Raw genomic sequence first — 20,425 nt, 5'->3', positions numbered from 1 at the left:
GCATATCTTAGTGGTGAGTTTTCATTCATTGAATTGGACCCAGCATCCTTTCTCAGGCTGAAATATACAGGGCTATAAAGACATGATGAAAGACACGGGCAGTATTTACTGGACTATAAAAGGTCTAGGAATGACACGGCTATGATACCATGTCGTTATAAACGATGGAAATGAGGTTTACTGGCAGATAAAGCCTCTAGAAACGAAAAGAGGGGATTTAAAGGGATGGTAGCATTGAATAAGGAATAATGCGGGAGAAATCAGGAAAGACTTAGTTGTGTCCGAAGAGAGGTTATTCAGCTGATGTGAAGTTGTTACGAGTAAACACGAGGGAAATTCCGTCGTTTAGATGAGTAGAACCTAGACGTTAGAACTTCAAACCCATCGGGACATGATAAAGAAGTTTGGAGTAGGTATTTTTATTCTGAGAGTTATTGATTTCGGAGATGAATTTTGAGAAATAGAATCATTTCAGGAGCTGATTAAAGAATATTTGAAAAGCGAATGCACGCATACAAGGAATGAATTATATTATATTAGATTAGATTAGATTAGATTACTTATAGTTTGGAAACAGGCCCTGTTGAGCAACAAGTCCACACCGACCAGCTGAAGCGCAATCCACCCAGACCTATTGCGCTACATTTACCCCTGCCCCGAACAGTACGGGCAATTTAACACAGCTGATTCAACTAACCTGCACATGTTTGGACTGTGGGAGGAAACCGGAGCACCCTGAGCAAACCCACTCAGTCACAGGGAGAATTAAACAGCGACAGTGATTCTGGACTTCCTGGATGGGGATGCAAAATGGAAACATTCTCGAATTGGTTAACATTCATAGGAAGGAAATTGCATGACACCTGCAACTGAAAATGTTAAGTATAAGAAGAGCTGGTGGAGTTGGAAGGTGTAGCAACTCATTCGACATGAAATATTTAATACTGTAAATGCACTGAGCTGTTTGGTTTAGCTCTACATTAAATGGAAGTCAGTTAGCTCAGTCCACTGACTAACTGGTTTTTGAGGAAAATGAGACCAACAGCGTGGGATTAATTCTCTCACTGTCTCAGGTTTCCACAAGGATCATCATGTCCCTCGCTCACCTGGTCTGTAATACTGTGGTGACTCTAGTGAACAAGATTTGGCCTGTCGATGTAAAACATCATTGTCATTGCTTTCTGTTGTCTTGAACATTTGGACATAATCAACCGAAAGGGGAGTGAGTCCATTTAATACTCTTTTATCTCCGCTTGAAAAATCCTGCGCTAAGACTCAACGTTATTCCAGTTTGACCCTTTGTTCCTCCCAACAGCAAAACTACTTGCCCAGATACTTTACCAGGTTTACTGACAACAGTCAAACTCCACAAGGAGTTAAATCTAATACTTTCGATTGATTGAATGAGCTGTGCAGCTTGCAGGAAATTGAATGATGTGAAACGATTTTTACAGACTTTCCCAGGATGTAATCCAGTGCTAGGTCAGCAATTTTGGGAAGGTCATCACGCTAAAACTTCACCTCTGGTTCTCTATACATAGATGGATATTCACCTGGGGAATATTTGCAGATTTTCTGTTAATAATTGGCATATTTACCAAAGAAAAAACATTTCCCCACGTCAGAAACTGGAATTTCCAAGCAAATGCTACTTCACTCAACATTGTTTCCAACTGCGCTTCAGTCTGATGCTTCAATAATCCCTGGTAAATATCAGTAACAGCATCTTTAGATAAGCATTGAACTTACAACCTTGGCATGTTATGCACCTTTAGGTGTTCGGCGCTGACAAATTGCGTGACTGGAGCCGCAGACAGCGAACCTGTCACGTGACCTTCACGTACCTTGGGAACTGTAACTCGACTACTCTAGTTTTGCTGTGATTATTATATTCCCTACAGTATGGCAACAGACGCTTCGGACCCAAAAGTCCACACCAACCCTCCGAAGAGTAATCCAACCAGAAACATTTCCCCTCTGACAAATGTACTATGGGCAATTTAGAATGACAAACTCACCTGACCTGCACAACCTTTGGACTGTGGGAGGAAACTGGAACACCCGGAGAAAACCCACACATTCACGGGAGAATGTGCAAACTCGACACAGACAGTCCACCGAGGCTGGAATCGAATTTTACACCTTGTTGAGGCAGCAGTACTAACCACTGAACCACAACAGTGTGGGATCTTTGGTGGTGATGTACTTCCCCACTGGTACCTCAGTCACTCACCCTACTTCATTTCCCTGAACTGTCTGGTTCTGAAATTAAAGCTATTGCAGGCAAGGTGAAACAGACATGAACCTCTGATTATTGAAGCATCAGGTTCACGAAAAGGATACAAAACGGACACAAAAAAATGTGAAAAAAATACAGGACATTGAAAACTGGGTTTCTGTTGGTTCCTCCGTTGCTTACAGACAATGTTACATTGCCGCTGTCGCAGGGCATTTCCTTCGATCGGCTTCATTCGGCACAGAATTCGAATCAATGAAACTTTGCCAAATTCCTTCTGAAAATTCATAGACGTAAAATGAAATATTTTGCGTTCAGTAATAATCTTCACTAATCCTACATCCAAGAACACGTTGCACAGTTTGCATGAATACTGAAGATGTAAGAATGTTATGCAATAACAAAAATCAATTACAGTTTAAATCGTAAAGTGGGAAGAATACACAGAAAGTCGCAGCATTGACAAAAATTCACGTGACCAGAACTGCAGCCCAGCAGAATGGAAATCTGTCCCTGAATCCCAATATCCACACGTTTGCTTGCTCCATGTACCCAGTTGGAAACCTGTGTGAAGGGGCATGCAGTCTGACAGAGCACCTGAGAGATACCTTCGCTGTCTGATCTAAAGCAGCAATACGAGCTGTCTGTTCTGGCTGTGAGAACGGTGGGGTAAAGGGAAGGACTTTGATATTCCGTAGTGTAGATTCACATTGCCCCCATCAGGTTAATTTTGAAAACCTTCTGTAAGAAACAGCACAGAAAGACAGGAACAGGAGGAGGCTTGTCCAAACACGTGTCCAACATACCGTTTGATATCATCATGGCTGACCAAACACGTCACTGTCTTTACCCAGCTCATCCACAACAACCTGTCACACAACGGCATAAAGACATTTAAGCAATCGAACAGTGCATTTGGGAGGGAAATGTGTTTAGAGACAATGGGTTTCTGCACGAAATTTGCAGGTTTTGCGAGTGAGAATCTGGTTCTGGTCTGATCATGATTCCGTGAAAACTCACAACCAAGAAGGTAAGGAATTGCCTCTGGTCAGTAGCAGGGACAAGAACTCCAGAAGACAGGAATTGGCGATGAATCAGCACAACAGTCAATGATTCAGATGAAAACTGAACTAAACTCCAATTCTGGTGCGGTTCTAATTCACAAACCTTGTGGTGCAATGAAAAGCCTGTTAGATTTCTACAAATTTGTTAAATTTGCTATTCTCAGTCGTGATCACACTGCAGCCCCATCTCCACAATCCCAGCTCAACCTGACTGGGTTCACACGATTTAATGCTACCATTTCACTGGCCTTATTGAAAAGTTCCCAGCTTCATTCTTGCCCCATTGAAGGCTGCTCTCAATCAACTAATGTTTCTCCATCTCAATTATTGCACATCATTCTCTACCATCATCTTGAACTTTACAATACAATGATCGTTGTGCCCCAAAACCATCCCCTACCGACAGTGGATCCACTTGCACCACCTCTTTCCCAAATAGCAGGTCTCTTGAGCTCTCTTGGACTGGACGCATACTCCTGCAGTCAGCTCTCTTTCATGTAATCCTGGAACACTTGCCCCTCGTGACTCTTCACCACCAGTATCTCTGTCTATATCTGGATAAATTAAGTTTCTCGGTAGAACTAATCTGTAGTATTGTCATCGCTCTGAAATGACCCTGCATATTTATTCTCTCCATCATTTCATTGGTTGCTGGCTGACAGACTGTACCTCACAGTGTAATTGTACACTTTTTGTTCTGTAGCTCCAGCCAAATTCATTCTGTCCTTGGACGGATCGCCTTTCTCTTGGACTCCTTAACTAATTCTAATCTAAATCAATACTTCTACCTTCATTCTTTCCCTTCCCTTCTATCATTTTGGAATCCTTTATACTCAGCAATATTTAACACCCAGTCCTGCCATTCTTGAGCCAGCTCTCGGTGATCAGTACATCAGATTTCCACACACCAATCTGCATCTGGAACTCCCCGCACTCCGGGTATTCATGTCCATGCACAGTACCTCAGATTAAGGCTTTCTTTCTGACTCCATCTTCCACTGATAAACTTGTGGTTGTAAATTAGTACCAACTGCATCTCCCATTATTTTGAGAATCCTGGTAGGCTGCTCTACTATTCCTGTTTGGATCCTAAGCACACACCAGGTTATTTTCAACCCCTCCCAAACATCCCGTATGACATTTAGTCCCAGCTCTGTCACGTTAGCCCATCCAGCTTGTACAGTTGCTGCCTTCCCCAGAACCAGCCCCAATATCCCAGGAATCTGAAACTCTTCCTGCTGCATCATCATTCCAGTCACACTGTCATCTACCTAAAACTCCGAGTACTGTTCTCACTTAGACACGGCACTGTGAGTATTCCAGCGATTGCCACATTTGAGGTCCCGCTTGCTAACCATCCACCTAGCTCCCTAAATTCTGATGCCCTGACGACTTCACCCTTCCTACCCAGGTCATTCCGACCAACGTGGACATGACATTTGACTGCTCACTGGCCCTCGGACGAATGTCCTGCAGACACAGTGACATTCTTACCCCACTACCCTGGAATTACATACATGCTGACATCTTCTTCAATTTCCTCTCTCCCGTGTGTCTTTTACTCCTCCTTCCTTCTCCTTCCCCTCCTGTACAGTTAGGCTGCTTGTGGTACCACAGACATGGCTCTGACTACACTCACCTGAGCAGCCAACACCTACATCAGCTTCCAAACTGGGAAACTGAATTGGGTGGGAGATATCAGGCTATTCCTGGATTCCCTCACTGTTTCTCTTCAACTGCCTAGTCCCCCATTCCCTTCCGTATTCCATGCCATCATGTCTGCAGTGTGATCTGCTCTGTGTGTGTGCTACCCCCCTAACTCTCAGCATAACACAGTCTCTAGTCACTGTCTGAGCTCCAAGACCCAGTGTTCATCTAGGACATCAGCAGGGGCTATGACTTCCCAATGTAACAGAATACATTTTCCATCTGACAAATATGTCTTGCCATGTCTTAAAATGCAACATGCCTAGAGTTAATTACTTAATTAATTACTTAGAAAGAAGTTAACATCAGGGAAATAACAATATGGTAAAGTCCTTCAATCAACTGTGGCTTACTAAGGGAAATTTACTATACGAGCTCAGAATTTCACTTCTCCCTCTTATTTCTGTGTTCAACCCTTATTTCAGAAGTTGAAAAAATAAATTTGCTAACTTATAGCAATTAACGGACAGTTGCTTATTACGGTCAATGAACTCACAGCCTTTTCTGTGATGGCTCTTGCACTTCTTCCAAACTCAGTGCAGGCAGGTCCCAGCAGCAGAAAGTTATCTCTGCGACTCCCAGGTCCGTGAAATCCTCCAGCTCCCATTCCACTCTGCTCCCTCACAGGGTCACCGTCTCTGTGACTCCCAGGGACGTGTAATCCTCCAGCTCCCACTCCACTCCGCTCCCTCCCAGGGTCACCGTCTCTGTGACTCCCAGGGACGTGTAATCCTCCAGCTCCCACTCCACTCCGCTCCCTCTCAGGGTCACCGTCTCAGTGACTCCCAGGGACGTGTAATCCTCCAGCTCCCACTCTACCCTACTCCCTCACAACGTCACCGTCTCTGTGACTCCCAGGTTCTTGTAATTCTCCAGCTCCGACTCCACTCTGCTCCCTCACAGGATCACAGTCTCTGTAACTCCCAGGTACGTGTAATCCTCCAAGTCCAATCCACTCTGCTCCCTCACAGGGCCACCGTCTCTGTGATTCCCAGGGATGTGTACTCCTCCAGCTCCTACACCACTCCACTCCTTCACAGGGTCACCGTGTCTGTGACTCCCAGGGATGTGTACTCCTCCAGCTCCCACTCCACTCCACTCCCTCACAGGGTCTCCGTCTCTGTGACTCCCAGGCACAATTAGGCCTCGATCCTCAGTGCTGATTTATATCCTCCCACTTTGCTGCCTCTGTAACTCCAAGGTGTAAGTTAGCCTCAAGCCTCTGCTCCAAGTTACTCCCTCACACAGCTCGGTGCTCATTTTCAGCCTCCTGCTCTGCTGTGTCTCCAACTCTAAGTCCCAGTCGGCCTTGATCCTCGTTGCAGATGTATATTTTTCCTCTTTGTGCTGCTTTCACTCAGGTTCCCTCCCTTTGCGACTCCCAGGCAATGTTAGGCCTCAAGCCTCAGCTGAGATTTATAAAATCCCATTCCGCACTGTTCCCTTATAGGATCGCTGTTGCGCCTGGAAAACAGTGGAAACGAGGAGGATGAGACAGAGCAGTTGGTGTTACAGTGATTGAGCAAGCTATATGGAATGGAACAGGTTATGTGGGGAGCAAGGCAGACCTGCAGCAACTAAAGAAGTTTACTGAAGAGACAATGAGAGTTTCAAACATCGAAGAAAGCAAAGAAAATAGAAAGATGGTAGCTTGTTCATGTCGGAGCTTTATAGAGCCTAAAGGGCTTTTTCAGAACTGCTTACAGAGATGTGCAGACTTCAACAAATGCAAATTGACATCCAGCAAGTGTTGACTGGTTCTGGAGACTTGGATGTGACAGACTTGGAAGTGACAGACTTGGATGTGACAGAGTGAGAAGACTTGCAGTAACTGGGGGTAATATAAACCATTAGGGCACTTATGGTTTTCAAACACCCTCAGGAAATGAGGAGGTGCAGAGAATGGGAGCATTCCAAATAGTGAGATTGTGGGGGATGGAAGTCCTGAGATGGATAAGGAGGATGAAAAATGTCAACTTTACACACACAACCGTTGTAATTATAGAGATTTAAGGAAGGGAACCTGTGCGGCCATTGATCACAGTGATATGGAGAAGAAGGGGTTACAAATTTTAAAAAGGAGAGCGTTTGGGCGATCAGATGTTTAAACAAGAATAAAGTAATTTTAGAGATCTCACGCACAGATGTGAATGGAGGAGGTGAGATATTGTGAGGAATTGTCAGGTTTATAAGTCGGGGAGGATGTCAGATACGAAAGGGAGAGCTGCATTCTCTCTCTGCAGTTACAGCCATGAGGAGTGTTGTAGCGCCTGCTGGAGGCTACACAGATAACAAAAGTTCAAACGGCTGGTGCAATGGCTCAGGAAGGCAGCTCACTACCACCTTCTCAGGGACAACTCCAAATCAACAATAAATGCTGGTCCAGCCAACAAAGCTCATGTTCATGAATGAATGAATGAATAAAAGATCTACAAGTACCACTGAGGTCACTCAGGAAGGGTGTTTCAAGAGCACTTCACAAACCTGGAACCACTATTCCCTGGAAGGACAGGAGCTCCAGGTGCACGGGAACACCAGCATTTCCAAGGTGCCCAACAAGCCATGCTCAATCCTCCCAGCACTGTGTCTGTCCCTACACCCAAAGGACCGCAGTGGGTCAGGAAGGCAGCTCCCCACCACCTTCTCCAGGGAATTACAGATGGGAAGGTAATGGTGAAACTCTGCTGTTTACAGCCAGACAGAAAAATAAATCCAACAGTGGGTGTGAAATGAAATGTCCCTGTCAGAACAACAAGTCTGATTAGCACAAGGCAGAGAGTGTGAAGAAAGGGGTCTTTTTCACGATGGGAACTGGTGATGAGGGGAGCTCCGCAGGAATCTGTGTTGGGACTACACTCTACACGTTATTCATTCAGAGTCTGGACAAAGGATGTGAAGGGGTACGAGAAATGTGTTTACAAGAAATATCCCAAGGATGAAATTCGTGCCATATGAGGACCAGGTGAAGTTTCTGGGTCTGTACTTCATGAGGTTTCAGAGGGGGCGGCAGAATCTCATTCAAACTTACAGAATACTGAGAAGCCTGAATGAAACGGACGTGGGGAGGATGTCTCCACTAGTATGAGAGACTAGGGTCCAAGGGCACAACTTCAGAGTGAAGGGATGACCATTTGGTATGTAGATGTGGAGGAATCTATTCAGCCAGAGGGTGATGGACCTGTGGAACTCACTGCCTCATGGGGCTGTGGATGCTAAGTGATTCAGTGTATCTAACTCAGAGATAGTTCGGTTCTTGATGAGTGAGGGGATCAAGGGTTACAGTGAGTAAATAGGAGAATGGCGTTGAGAAACAATTAACCCATATTCGAATAGTAGAATAGACCTGAATGAATGGCCTAATTCTACCCCGATACATGATGGTCTTATGGACTGCGCTTATTCCATGGGTTTCTAAGTGTGCAGTTAGCATTTCTGGCATATCTTTTACCATACATTCCAGGACTTTCCTGTTTATTGCTGTCACCTCTTGGTTTCAGATCAACGGCAGAAAGCTCCACCACTGAGTAACGTGGGAATCCTTGTGTTTAAATCTCAGAAAAGTGGAATACAGGGACAACAGATCATAGAGAAGGTAAATGGAATGCTGGCATTGATTTCAAAGGGAATGGAGAATAAAAATAGGAGAAGCTTGTAATAAATAGAGAGGACTCCAGTCAGCCCACACTGACAATACGGTGAACAGGTTTGGTCCCCTATCTCGAGGGAAAATGTCCTTGCATTGGTGGCAGCCCAGAGAAGGTTCACCAGGCTGATCTTCAAAATGGAGGGATATTTATGAGAAGAGGTAGAGAAGGTTGAACTTGCAGTTGTTAAAATTTTGAAAATGAGGCAAATTTATTGATAGACCAAAGATTCTTTTGTTCTTACAGATTCGGTACTGAGACATTGTTTCACAGAGCAAGGATCTGTAAACGGAAATGAAGGGAAATACAGATATCAGAGAAGCTAACAGAGAAAAGCTGGGCTGTAGAGACTGGACGATGTTACAGAGTTCAGGTGGTTTGAGATCACTGTTGGTGGTTAGAGATCAGATCGGTTGTCGGGCTGAAAGATGTCAAGGAGAGTTACAGGGTTATCAGTTCTGAAGGATTTACAGAGATCGGGAGGAACATAGGGACTAGAGATTACACAGTACTAGTTGGAGATACAGAAGTGTTTAGAGAAAGGGAGGGTTATAGGCAATGTAGATTAGACAGATTGGGTGGTATGTGGAGCGACAGGAGTTTATAGAGAAAGCGAGTGTTGGACGGACTGGGAATTACACTGATATGGACAATAGTTGAAGCTGCAGGAGTGAGTGAGAAAGGGAGGGTTGAAGGGGCTGGAACAGCTCACACAGCCAGAGAGAAGTGTAGGGATTGTAGGAGCCAGAGATACTGAGGGTTGTACGGCTGCAGGAGTTCAGAGAGTTAGTGAGGACTGTGAAGGCAGGTTTGCAGCATTCCCATCAGTTACAAAAATCGAGAGGGTTGCAGATACTGGAAGATATTACAAAGACAGTGAGCTGTAGTATTTGTGGAGGTTACAACGACAGGATGTATTGAGGAGTTGGAAGCTGCTACAGGTGTTAAACCTGCTGTAAGGGATCAATAACTTTACATCGACCAGGTGGATTGGAAGCTCTGGAGATAAAGAATGAGAATTGCAGTAACTGAAGAATATCACAGAGATGGGGAGTAACATATGAGTTAGAGGAGTTATAACATGAGATGGGCTGTATTCAATGGAGTCAGGGAAGATACAGGGAGATCTGAACGGACCACAGGTGATCAAAAGGACAGTGAGGCTTCTCACTGTCGGATTGCGGTAGTTTACACAGACAGGGAGTATTTTGTGGAATGTTGCTAGTTACAGAGATTAGGAAGTTGTATGGAATTGAGGAGAACAGAGGTAAGAAAGCTGTCGTTAATGAAAACATTTGTTGATGTCAGATGCTGAGGTTCTGGAAATTAATTGGAGCGGAAAGCTGGACAATCTGTCAGAGCTTACAGAGACAGGAACAGCAATAGAGACTGGAGACACGAACACAGATAGGGAGCATTGCACACACTGGAGGAGGATTCTGCTTTAGCGATGGTTGTCGGGGAGTGTAACGTTTACACAGATAGGGGTGTAAGAGCTAGAGAAGGTTATGGAGGTGATTAGATTAGTGATTAGATTGGTGGGGGGACCGGAGGAGCTTACATTGACAGGATGGGTGATAGCGACGGGAGAATGTGACAGAGATAGTAAGGCTTGTAGAAACTGATCGGGAGAGACACAAACATTGGAGTTGGTTCCACATATCGGGGGTTTTACAGGGACCTGAGAGGATTACGCAGATGGGGAGGATTGTAGGATGTTCACATTTTCAGAGTGTTCCAGGACTGGAAAAGTTACACAGTTGAGGAGGGATAAGTGGGAGTTCACAGAGACTCGGAGGTTTGAAGGGTTTGGGGCTGTTTATGGATAGATGGATATATTTAGGGACAGTAATATGGAACGCAGAGGGAGAGTTTAGAGAAGATTCGCTTCAGCATGGGAACAGGTACTTCGGCCGTACAAGTCCACAAAAACTCTCCAAAGAGTAACCCACCCAAACTCACTTCTCTCTGACAATGCAACGAACATTATGGGCAACTTAGAATGGCCAATTTACCTGTCCTGTACATCTTTGGCCTGTGGGATGAAACCGGAGCACCCAGAGGAAACCCACACAGACACAGAGAGAATGTGCAAACACCACAAAGTCAGTCATTCAACGAACCTTGGTCCCTGGCGCTGTGAAGCACCATTGCTCATCATTGAGTCACCGGGCTGCCCCAAATTGCAGAATTACACAAAGAGAGGGTGTTTGAGGTGCTGGGAGTGATGTAGGGAGTGGAGGAGCAAACAGAAATGTGGAGTGCTGTTGTTGTTTGAAAAGTATTTGGAGATGTTTATGTTGATAAGGAGCGCGGTAGGGATGGGAGAAGGTTACTGTGATCGTGTGGTGCTGTAGGCCAGGAGGCAGGTGCGTTATAGGGCCTGCAGAACGTTACAGTGATATCATGTTCTCCTGGGGCTTGAGGAAGGTAGACAGGTGGGTATCTTGGTCCAGGCTGGAGTATTTAATAGAGACGGGAGCACTATAAGTATTGTTCAAGACTACAGAAATAGGGATTATTGTACCGAGTGCAGAATGAGATTATTGAAATTGGGCATGTTACCGACACTGAAGCAATTTACACATAGGGAGAGTCGTCAGCATTGGAGTAGATTTGAAATATACAGTGGGAATATGGGAGGGTGGAGATTATAGAAACATGAAATTTTCTGGGAAGTACAAGTATTCAAGACACTGGCGCAAATGAGTTGGACCGAAAGGTATGTCTCCTTGCTGTATGACTCTATCACACGACAAGAGACAGCGTGAGGGGGAATATAGAACAGAAGGATCCCAGGTTTCAATGCCATCTACTTAGGGGAAGTCTGCTTTCCCCTCTGTTGTACAGATTCTCACTAAGACAGCACAGACCTGGATTGATCACTGTCAACTTCCCATATTGACATGGGAAGGCTCAGTACAGCAGTGATGAAAGTAAACAAGAGGGTGGGGATTGAGCCTGGAAACCATCATACTCTGTGTTCGTGCTTCAACACTGTATCGATGTCATGTTTTCCGGACCAAAGTTCGATATCTTACATGCACTCTGCTCGGTTCACTGTGAGTAATCTTACCTATCTGCAGAATTAGAAGGCTCCAGATCTCTATCTCTCCTTCTCTCTGGCTGACCAAATATCTTCAGTGTGGTGATGAACGAAACAGGAATTGGGAATTTTGCTGAGTCAGAAACATCCTGATTACCTACAGGAGACAGCTAAATAGAGAGAATGGGAAATTTGACTGCTGCAGTGAGGGTTACACATGGAGAATGGCACTGAGCCCCACAGAGATCTGGAATATCCCAGTTTCCGTCTCTGGCCTGTGCTAACTTGTCTCCCTGGAGTGGATAGATATATTGGCTCAGGATCTTGAGTAACTGCAAAACTGCAGTCACTGGCATCAATTAAACCCTCACTGTGACAGATATCACATGGAGAGCTATCACCAGAGTGCAGAAAGTTATCACGAGCAAACCATGGTCACAAAGATGGTGCACTGGAATCAGAACTCACGGATGAGGGAGTTGTCAGTGGGCGAGGCAATGGCCTCGGGTAACTCTCACTCGACTGTTCATCCAGAATTTAATCCCGGTAGCAGGGATACCCCTCCGACTACTTAATACCCTTTAAGTAAGGAAATCTGTTCTAGGTTGCTGGTCTGGCCAACATATGAATCCAGACCCAGAGCAAAGGGTTTGACTCTCAAATTCCCTCTGAAATGATCTGGCAATCCATTGACTCAAAGGTTGGTCAGGGTGGGCCTGAGATGCTGCTCAGCCAGAGACAGCAACATGTAAAGATGAGGCCAGTAGAAGAAAGGATTGGGAGGATGATTCAGGAGAAGAGTGAAAGTAATAGGGTGATTGTAATGGGGGACTTTAACTTTCCTGATATTGATTGGGAAATCTATAGCTCGAGTTCGTTGGATGGGTCGGTGTTTGTCCAATGTATGCAGGAGGGTTTCCTGACACAAAATGTATACCAACAAGATGTGAGCCCATACTGGATTTGGTATGTAAAGATGAGGCGTGAAGGTTCAATTGGGGCGATTGCGTGTTATAATGTAGCCAGGAAGTATCTGAAGAGAGAGCTAAGAGAAGCAAGGAGGGGACATGAAAAGTCCTTAGTTGGTAGGATTAGGGAAAACCCTAAAACTTTCTATAGGTACGTCCTGAATAAAAGAATGACTGGGGTAGGAATAGGTCCAGTCAAGGAGAGTAGTGAGAAGTTGTGTGTGGAGGCTGAAGAGACTGGGGAGATACTGAATGAATACTTTTCGTCAGTATTCACTCAGGAACAGGACATTGTTGCCGATGTGAATACTGAGTCACAATTAATTAGAATGGACGGCTTTGAGGTATGTAGGGAAGAGGTGTTGGAAATTCTGGAAAGGGTGAAAATAGATAAGTCCCCTGGGCCTGATGGCATTTATCCCAGGATTCTCTAGGAAGCAAGGGAGGAGATTGTCGAGCCATTGGCCTTGATTTTTATGTCCTCGTTGTCTCCAGGAATAGTGCCGGAAGACTGGAGGATAGCAAATGTGGTTCCCTTGTTCAAGAAGGGAAGTCGGGCTAACCCTAGTAACTATAGGCCGGTGAGTCTCACTTCTGCTGTGGGCAAAGTCTTAGAGAGAATTGTAAAGGATAGGATATACGAACATCTGGACAGGAATAATGTGATCAGGGATAGTCAGCATGGTTTTGTGAAGGGCACGTCGTTCCTCACAAACCTTACTGAATTCTTCGAGAAGGTGACTAAGGAGGTGGACGAGGGGAAAGTGGTAGATGTGGTGTATATGGATTTCAGTAAGGCGTTTGATAAGGTGGCCCATGGTAGGCTACTGCAAAAAATTCGGAGGTTAGGCATTGAGGGTGAGTTGGAGGTTTGGATTAGGAATTGGCTGGCTGGAAGAAGACAGAGGGTAGTAGTTGATGGTAAAGGTTCATCTTGGAGTACCGTTACTAGCGGTGTTCTCCAAGGATCTGTTTTGGGACCATTGCTGTTTGTCATTTTTATAAATGACCTGGAGGAGGGGCTAGAAGGTTGGGTGAGCAAGTTTGCGGCTGATACGAAAGTCGGTGGAGTTGTTGACAGTGATGAAGGATGTTGCAGGTTACAGCAGGATATAGATAAGCTGCAGAGCTGGGCAGAAAGGTGGCAAATGGAGTTCAATGTAGCTATGTGTGAGCTGATTCACTTTGGTAAGAGTAACAAAAAGATGGAGTACTGGGCTAATGGTCGGATACTTGGTAGTCTGGATGAGCAGAGGGATCTTGGTGTCCATGTACACAGATCTTTGAAAGTTGCCACCCAGGTAAATAGTGCAGTGAAGAAGGCGTATGGCATACTGGCTTTTATTGGTAGAGGAATTGAGTTCCGGAGTCCTGAGGTCATGTTGCAGTTGTATAAGACTCTGGTGCCGCCGCATCTGGAGAATTGTGTGCAGTTTTTGTCGCGATACTATAGGAAGGATGTGGAGGCACTGGAACGGGTGCAGTGGAGGTTTACCAGGATGTTGCCTCGTATGGTAGGAAGATCGTTTAAGGAAGGGCTGAGGAACTTGTGGCTGTTTTCATTTTAGAAAAGAAGGTTTAGGGGTGACTTGATAGAGGTGTACAAGATATTTAGGGGTTTAGATAGGGTTGACCATGAGAACCTTTTTCCACGTATGGAGTCAGCTATTACGAGGGGCCATAGCTTTAAATTAAGGGGCGGTAGGTATAGGACAGATGTAAGGGGTAGATTCTTTACTCTGCAAGTCGTGAGATCGTGGAATGCCCTGCCAGTAGCAGTGATGGACTCTCCATCTTTATGGGCATTTAAACGGGCATTGGATAGGCATATGAAGGATTGTGGTCTAGTGTAGGTTAGGTGGGCTTGGATCGGTGCAACATCGAGGGCCAAAGGGCCTGTACTGCGTTGTATTCTTCTATATTCTATGCCATGAGTACCATTAAAACCAACCGTGCTGGAAGCAGTGTCCTGGCCAATCATGTTGGTAGGTTTATGGACAGGGCTTTAAACTGACAGAGAAGATGCAGCGAAAGGGTTCAGGTGAAGGAGCTTTCCAAATCCAAAGAGAAAAGGTGAAGCATCAGAACAACATGGGGATGTGGCTGAAGACAAGCAGAAAGGAAAAGGAAGGGACAGAGTCGAAAGAAAACTGTACACCAGCGAATAGGATTGTATCAGGACATTGTGGGAAATGTAAATTATAATGTGTTTTTTTTTTATAAGGACGAAGTATCTGCATTATGGTGATTTGTGACACAGAGAACAATGAGATTAAGTCACCAGACAGACGTGGTTACAGGGTGAACAAAAGGTGGAACATAAATATTCAACAATAAACAGCCTTACAGGATCTCAGGGAGAATGGAAAAGCAAGATGGGAACCCTGACACTAATGGATAACAAAGGTATTACAGAGAAAGCATTTGGCCTCAGATTATGCAGCTGAATCAGCCTAAATGCACATTCTGGATGCAACGTGTCAAAAACAAAAGCAAGAGAACAGTTTTTAAACTGCATTGCAGTATTTCGTTGCTCATCCCTGCATTAAACAGGAATTCATTGCACTCTGTTACTAAGGTTGTGTGATAATTTTTGGAGACCTCAATCTTTGTATAATCTGGAACAGACTCATTGGCAAGAGTGATATTATCCGAGATCCTTCTTGAATGTCTTAGTCAGTGTTTCTTTGAATAACACATTGTGCAACTGACTAGGGATATAACTGTCTCAGATCGACCGTTGGGTGATGAAGCTGAGTGAATGAATAATATTGCATCGAGATCCTCTAAGAAATTATACCGGAATTTAAAGAGATTATGACATTTTAAAGTGACCATAAAGCATACTAAAGCATCAGTAACAAAGCCAATTACATGATATTGAGAGAGAAAACTGACCAAGGTTAACAGGGTAAACAGACTGAAATGTCAGGCTGTAAATGAACAGTGGAACACATTTCGAGCCAGAGAGACCTAGAGATGTCCAGCACATAAACGGACCCTTCGGTCCAACTCGTCCACGCCGACCAGATATCCTTTCCGAATCTCATCCCATCTGCCAGCACTTGACCCATATCCCACTACTTTTTTTTTATTCATATACCAATCCAGATGCCTTTTGAATGCTGCAATTGTACCAGCCTCCACCACTTCCTCTGCAGTACATTCAATACATACACCACACTCTGCGTGAAAAGGTTGCCCCTTAGGTCCCTTTTAAAGCTTTCATCTCTCACCCTAAATCAATGTCTTCCAGCTCTGGTCTCCACCACCACATGGAAAAGACCTTGCCTGTTTATCCTATCCATGCCCCTCATGATTTTATAAACCTCAAGCATGTCACCCCTCAGCCTCTGACGCTCCAGGAATAACAGTCCCAGTCGTTTCAGCGTCTCCCAATAGCTCAAATCTTCTAACCCTGGCAAGATCCTTGTAAGTCTTTTCTGAAACTTTCAAGTTTCACAACATTTTTCCAATAGTAAAAAGACCAGGCTTGTACACAATATTCCAAAAGTATCCGAACCAGTGTCCTGTACAGCTGGAACATGACCTCCCAACTCCTGTAGTCAATGATCTGACCAATAAAAGAAAGAATACCAAACACCTTCTTCACTATCCACTTATTTGCGACTCTACTTTTAAGGAACTCCAAGGTCTCTTTTTTTTCAGCAACACTCCCTAGGACCTAGACATTAAATGTATCAGTCCTGCTCAGATGTGCTTTCCCAAAATGCAGCACCTCACATTTATCTGAACTAAACTCCATCTGTCACTCCTCAACCCATTTGCCCATCTGATCAAGATCCCGTTGTAATCTCAGGCAACCTTCTTCACTGTCCACTATATCTCAAATGTTGGTGTGATCTGCAAACTTTTTAACTGTACCTCCTACATTCACGTCCAAATCTTTTATATAATGCTGAAAAGTAGCGGACCCAGCACCGATCTTTGTGGCACACCATCGGCCTCCAGTGTGAAAAGCAACCGTCCGCCACCACCCTCTGTCTTCAACCTTCGAGCCAGTTCTCTTTCCAAACGGCTAGTTCTCCCTGTATTCCATGAGATCTAACCTTGCGAACCGATCTTCCAGGAGGAACGTTTTAGAATGCCTCGCTGAAGTCGATATAGATTATATCCAATGATCGCCCCTCATCAATCCTTTTTGTTACTTCTTCAAAAAACGCAATCAATTTCTTGAGAAATGTTTTCCCACACTCAAAGCCATGCTGACTATCCCTAGTCACTCCTTGCCTTTCCAAATACATGTAAATCCTATCTCGCAAGATTCCCTCCAACATTTTAACAACTACTGATGTCATGCTCATTGGTCTATAGTTTCCGAGCTTTCCCTGACCACCTTTCTTAAATAGTGGCACCATGTTATCCAACCTCAAAATTTCAAATACCTCACCTGTGATGACCGATTTTACAAATTTCTCAGCAAGGCACACATCGATCATTTCCCGAGCTTCCCGCAAAGTTCCAAGGTACACCTGATCAGTTCCTGGGGGGTTATCCACTTTTATGTGTTTCAAGATATCCAGCACATCCTCCTCTTTAAGATGAATGTTTTCAAGTTGTCACCATCTATTTGCCCACATTCTTTCTCTTCCAGTTCCTTCGCCACAGTAAACACTGATGCAAAACACTTGTTTAGTATCGGACCCATCTCCTGCGTCTGCACAAAAAGGCTGCCTTGCTGATCTTTGAGAGACCCTATTTTCTCCCTCCTTACCTTCTTGTCCTTTATGTATTTATAAAATCCTTTTGGATTCTCCTTTACCCTATTTGTCAGAGCTATCTTGAGTCCCCATTTTAACCTCCTGATTACCCTCTTAAGTACATTGCTCCTGCCTTTATCGTCTGAGGATTCACTTGATTTCTCGAGTTTGTACGTGACAATTTTTTCCTTCTTTTTCTTAACCAAAAGCTTAGTTCTCTCGTCATCCAGCATACCCTACACCCATCAGCTTTTCCTTCCATCCTAATATGAATACTGTATACTGTCTCTGGAAAGCCGTAAACTCATTTTTGAAGGCTTCCCATCTTTCAGTGATAAAGGTTTCATTTTCCCAATCCCCAATTCCAGCATCTCACGCAACTGCCATTTGAAAATAATGAAAAAATTAAGCACATTCTAAATGAAGGCTTTGACGAGGTGAGCTCTGGTCAGCCATGTAGATCTGGAGACCACCAGATGCACGGAGAGTGCTTTCCAACAGAGCAGCACCAGGTCAGTGTCAGGCACACAGACAGAATGGGAAAATAGATACACATCTGAACTCATATCTCCCAGCCTGGCAATCTGAAGCTGTACACAGACATTCTGGTAAACATCTCCAAAATTAGGTCATCAAGGTCGGCCTAAAAGTCTAATCAAAAATAAATCAGTCATTCAGACTAATATATCCTTCAGGTTCCACAGCCCATTCCCGGTATCATCCTGCAGGTTCTATGAATCTCGCTCCATCGAACGTGTTGCAAGATCCCTATCCCCTCCTATATTTGGACCACCCTCCAGATTCTGCAGTCCTTCCTACCTCCTATCATGACCCGTACTATAAAACTCTTCTTTCTTTTGCAATATTCCCTGGAAGGGTACTGTAGGATGGTGGAGGTTACAGAGTTAGGGAGGAATATCAGGATTGGACGATTTTGTAGTTATTAGTAATATTGAAGTGGCTAAAATTGGCTTCGATAATTTTAACAGTTCTCGCTAATAAAGGAGGTTACAGAGCTAAGGAGGATTGCAGGGACTGGAAGACGTTTCACAGTTTGTGGGTTTTGTGGGGATTGGAGGAAGGTACCAAAATAGGGAAGGTTTAAGATTGAAGGTTCCTGCTGAGAACATCTATTGGGTTAAAGGCAGGGTTCTAGGTAGTGTGGAGTAAGAGAAGAATCTTGGGGTCCACGTGCATAGATCCTTCACATATGCCAGCCATGTTGAAAGGGTGTGAAGAGGGCATGTGATGTCTTAGCATTCTTTATAAAGTGGATTGAGCTTAAGACCTGTGACGTGAGGCTGCAGCTTCACATAGCCCTGGTTAGTCCACTCTTGGAATATTGTGTTATGTTCTGGTCGCCTCATTATAGGAAAGTTGTGGAAACTTTGGAGAGGGCGCAGAAGAGATTTATCAGGATGTTTTCTGGATTGGAGGGTAGGTCTAATGAAGAAATGTTAGGGAAGCCAGTGCTTCTCCCAGTGGAATGAAAAGCATGAGAGCTGCCTTGATTGAGGTGCACGAGATGATGCGAGGCATACAGAAAGTGGGTGTCCCGAGAATTTTCCCATCGTGAAAATGGCTATTACGATGGGGCATAATTTTAAGGTAATTGGAGGTGGGTTTATGGGCGATGTCAGTGGTAGTTGCATTATGCAGAGTGGTGGGTGTGTGGAATGCACTGCCAGCGTTGGTGGTAGAGATGGTTACATTAGGGACATTTACTTAACTTTTGGACATGTACATGGATTATAGTAAAATGAATTTCTCAAAATGGAGACCAGTGTCCCATGCTGTTCCACAAGGATCCGTGCGGGATCCACTGTTATTTGTGATATACATAAATTATTTGGAGGAAGGAATAGTTTGCCTGATTAGCAAGTTTGCAGATAACACTAAGATTGGTGGAGTAGCAGATAGTGAAGGGAACAGTCAGAGAATACAGCAGTAGAGAGATGGGCAGAGAAATGGCAAATGGGGAGCCCAATCTAGGCAAATGCAAGGTGATGCATTTCAGAAGATCCAATTCAAGACCAAAGTAAATGGAAAAGTCCTGGTGAAATCTGACGTACAGAGAGATCTGGGATTTCAGGTCCATTGTTCCTTGAAGGTGACAACGAAGGTCAGTAAGGTGGTTAAGGCAGCATATGGCATGATTTCCTTCATTGGATGGGTTATTGAGTAAAGGAGTTGGCAGGTTATGGGACAGTTGTATTAGACTTTGCTTCGAAAACATTTGGAATAATACATGCATTTATGATCACCACATTACCAAAAGGATGTGGATGCTTTGCTTTGGAGACGGTGCAGAGGAAGTTCACCAGGATTTTGTCTGATATGGAAGGGGCTAGTTATTTAGGAAGTTTGAATAGATTCGGATTATTTTCATTAGAAAGACAAAGGTTGACTGGGGACCTGATTGAGGTCCACAAAATCATGGGATGTACAGACAGGGTGGAGAGCAAGAAGCTTTTTTTTTCCCCAGAGTGCGGTGAATGGATCAGATGACAGAGATAAAACGGGTTATATAGACTGGAGGACCAAACAGAGATAGGGAGGGTAGTCGTGATTGAAGATGTTCATAGATATAGGAAGGTTTACTTTTGCAGATTATTTAGACATGGAGGGTGTGGAGTCTGAAGGATTTTTCAGAAGGACGGTAATCTTGTTTGGAGACAGTTTCACAGATAAGGGAGCATTAGTAACCATCTCTAGTTTGCTCAAAGTGGGAAGGTTTGTAGGGGAGGGTGACATTTACACAAGTAGGGGTGTAAGAGCTGGAGAAGGTTATGGAGTAAATGCATAGAGATACAGGAGGAACTTCCATTGATAGGGTGGGTGCTGGCCACAGGAGGATGTCGCACAGATAGTGAGTCTTGTCAGAACTGGATTGGGAGAGTCACAGGCTTTCACTGGTTTCTGAAGATCGGGAGTGCTGCAGGGTCCTGAAAGGATTGTAGAGTCTCCAGCTAGTGATCCTGTCTTTGGGACTGGAAGACGTTACGTTGATACAGAAACATTGAAGACAATGTATGCCGT

Source organism: Chiloscyllium punctatum, chromosome 27 (genome assembly GCF_047496795.1).
Source record: "Chiloscyllium punctatum isolate Juve2018m chromosome 27, sChiPun1.3, whole genome shotgun sequence".
In the NCBI taxonomy this organism is placed as follows: domain Eukaryota; kingdom Metazoa; phylum Chordata; class Chondrichthyes; order Orectolobiformes; family Hemiscylliidae; genus Chiloscyllium; species Chiloscyllium punctatum.
This window is presented reverse-complemented; position numbering follows the sequence as displayed.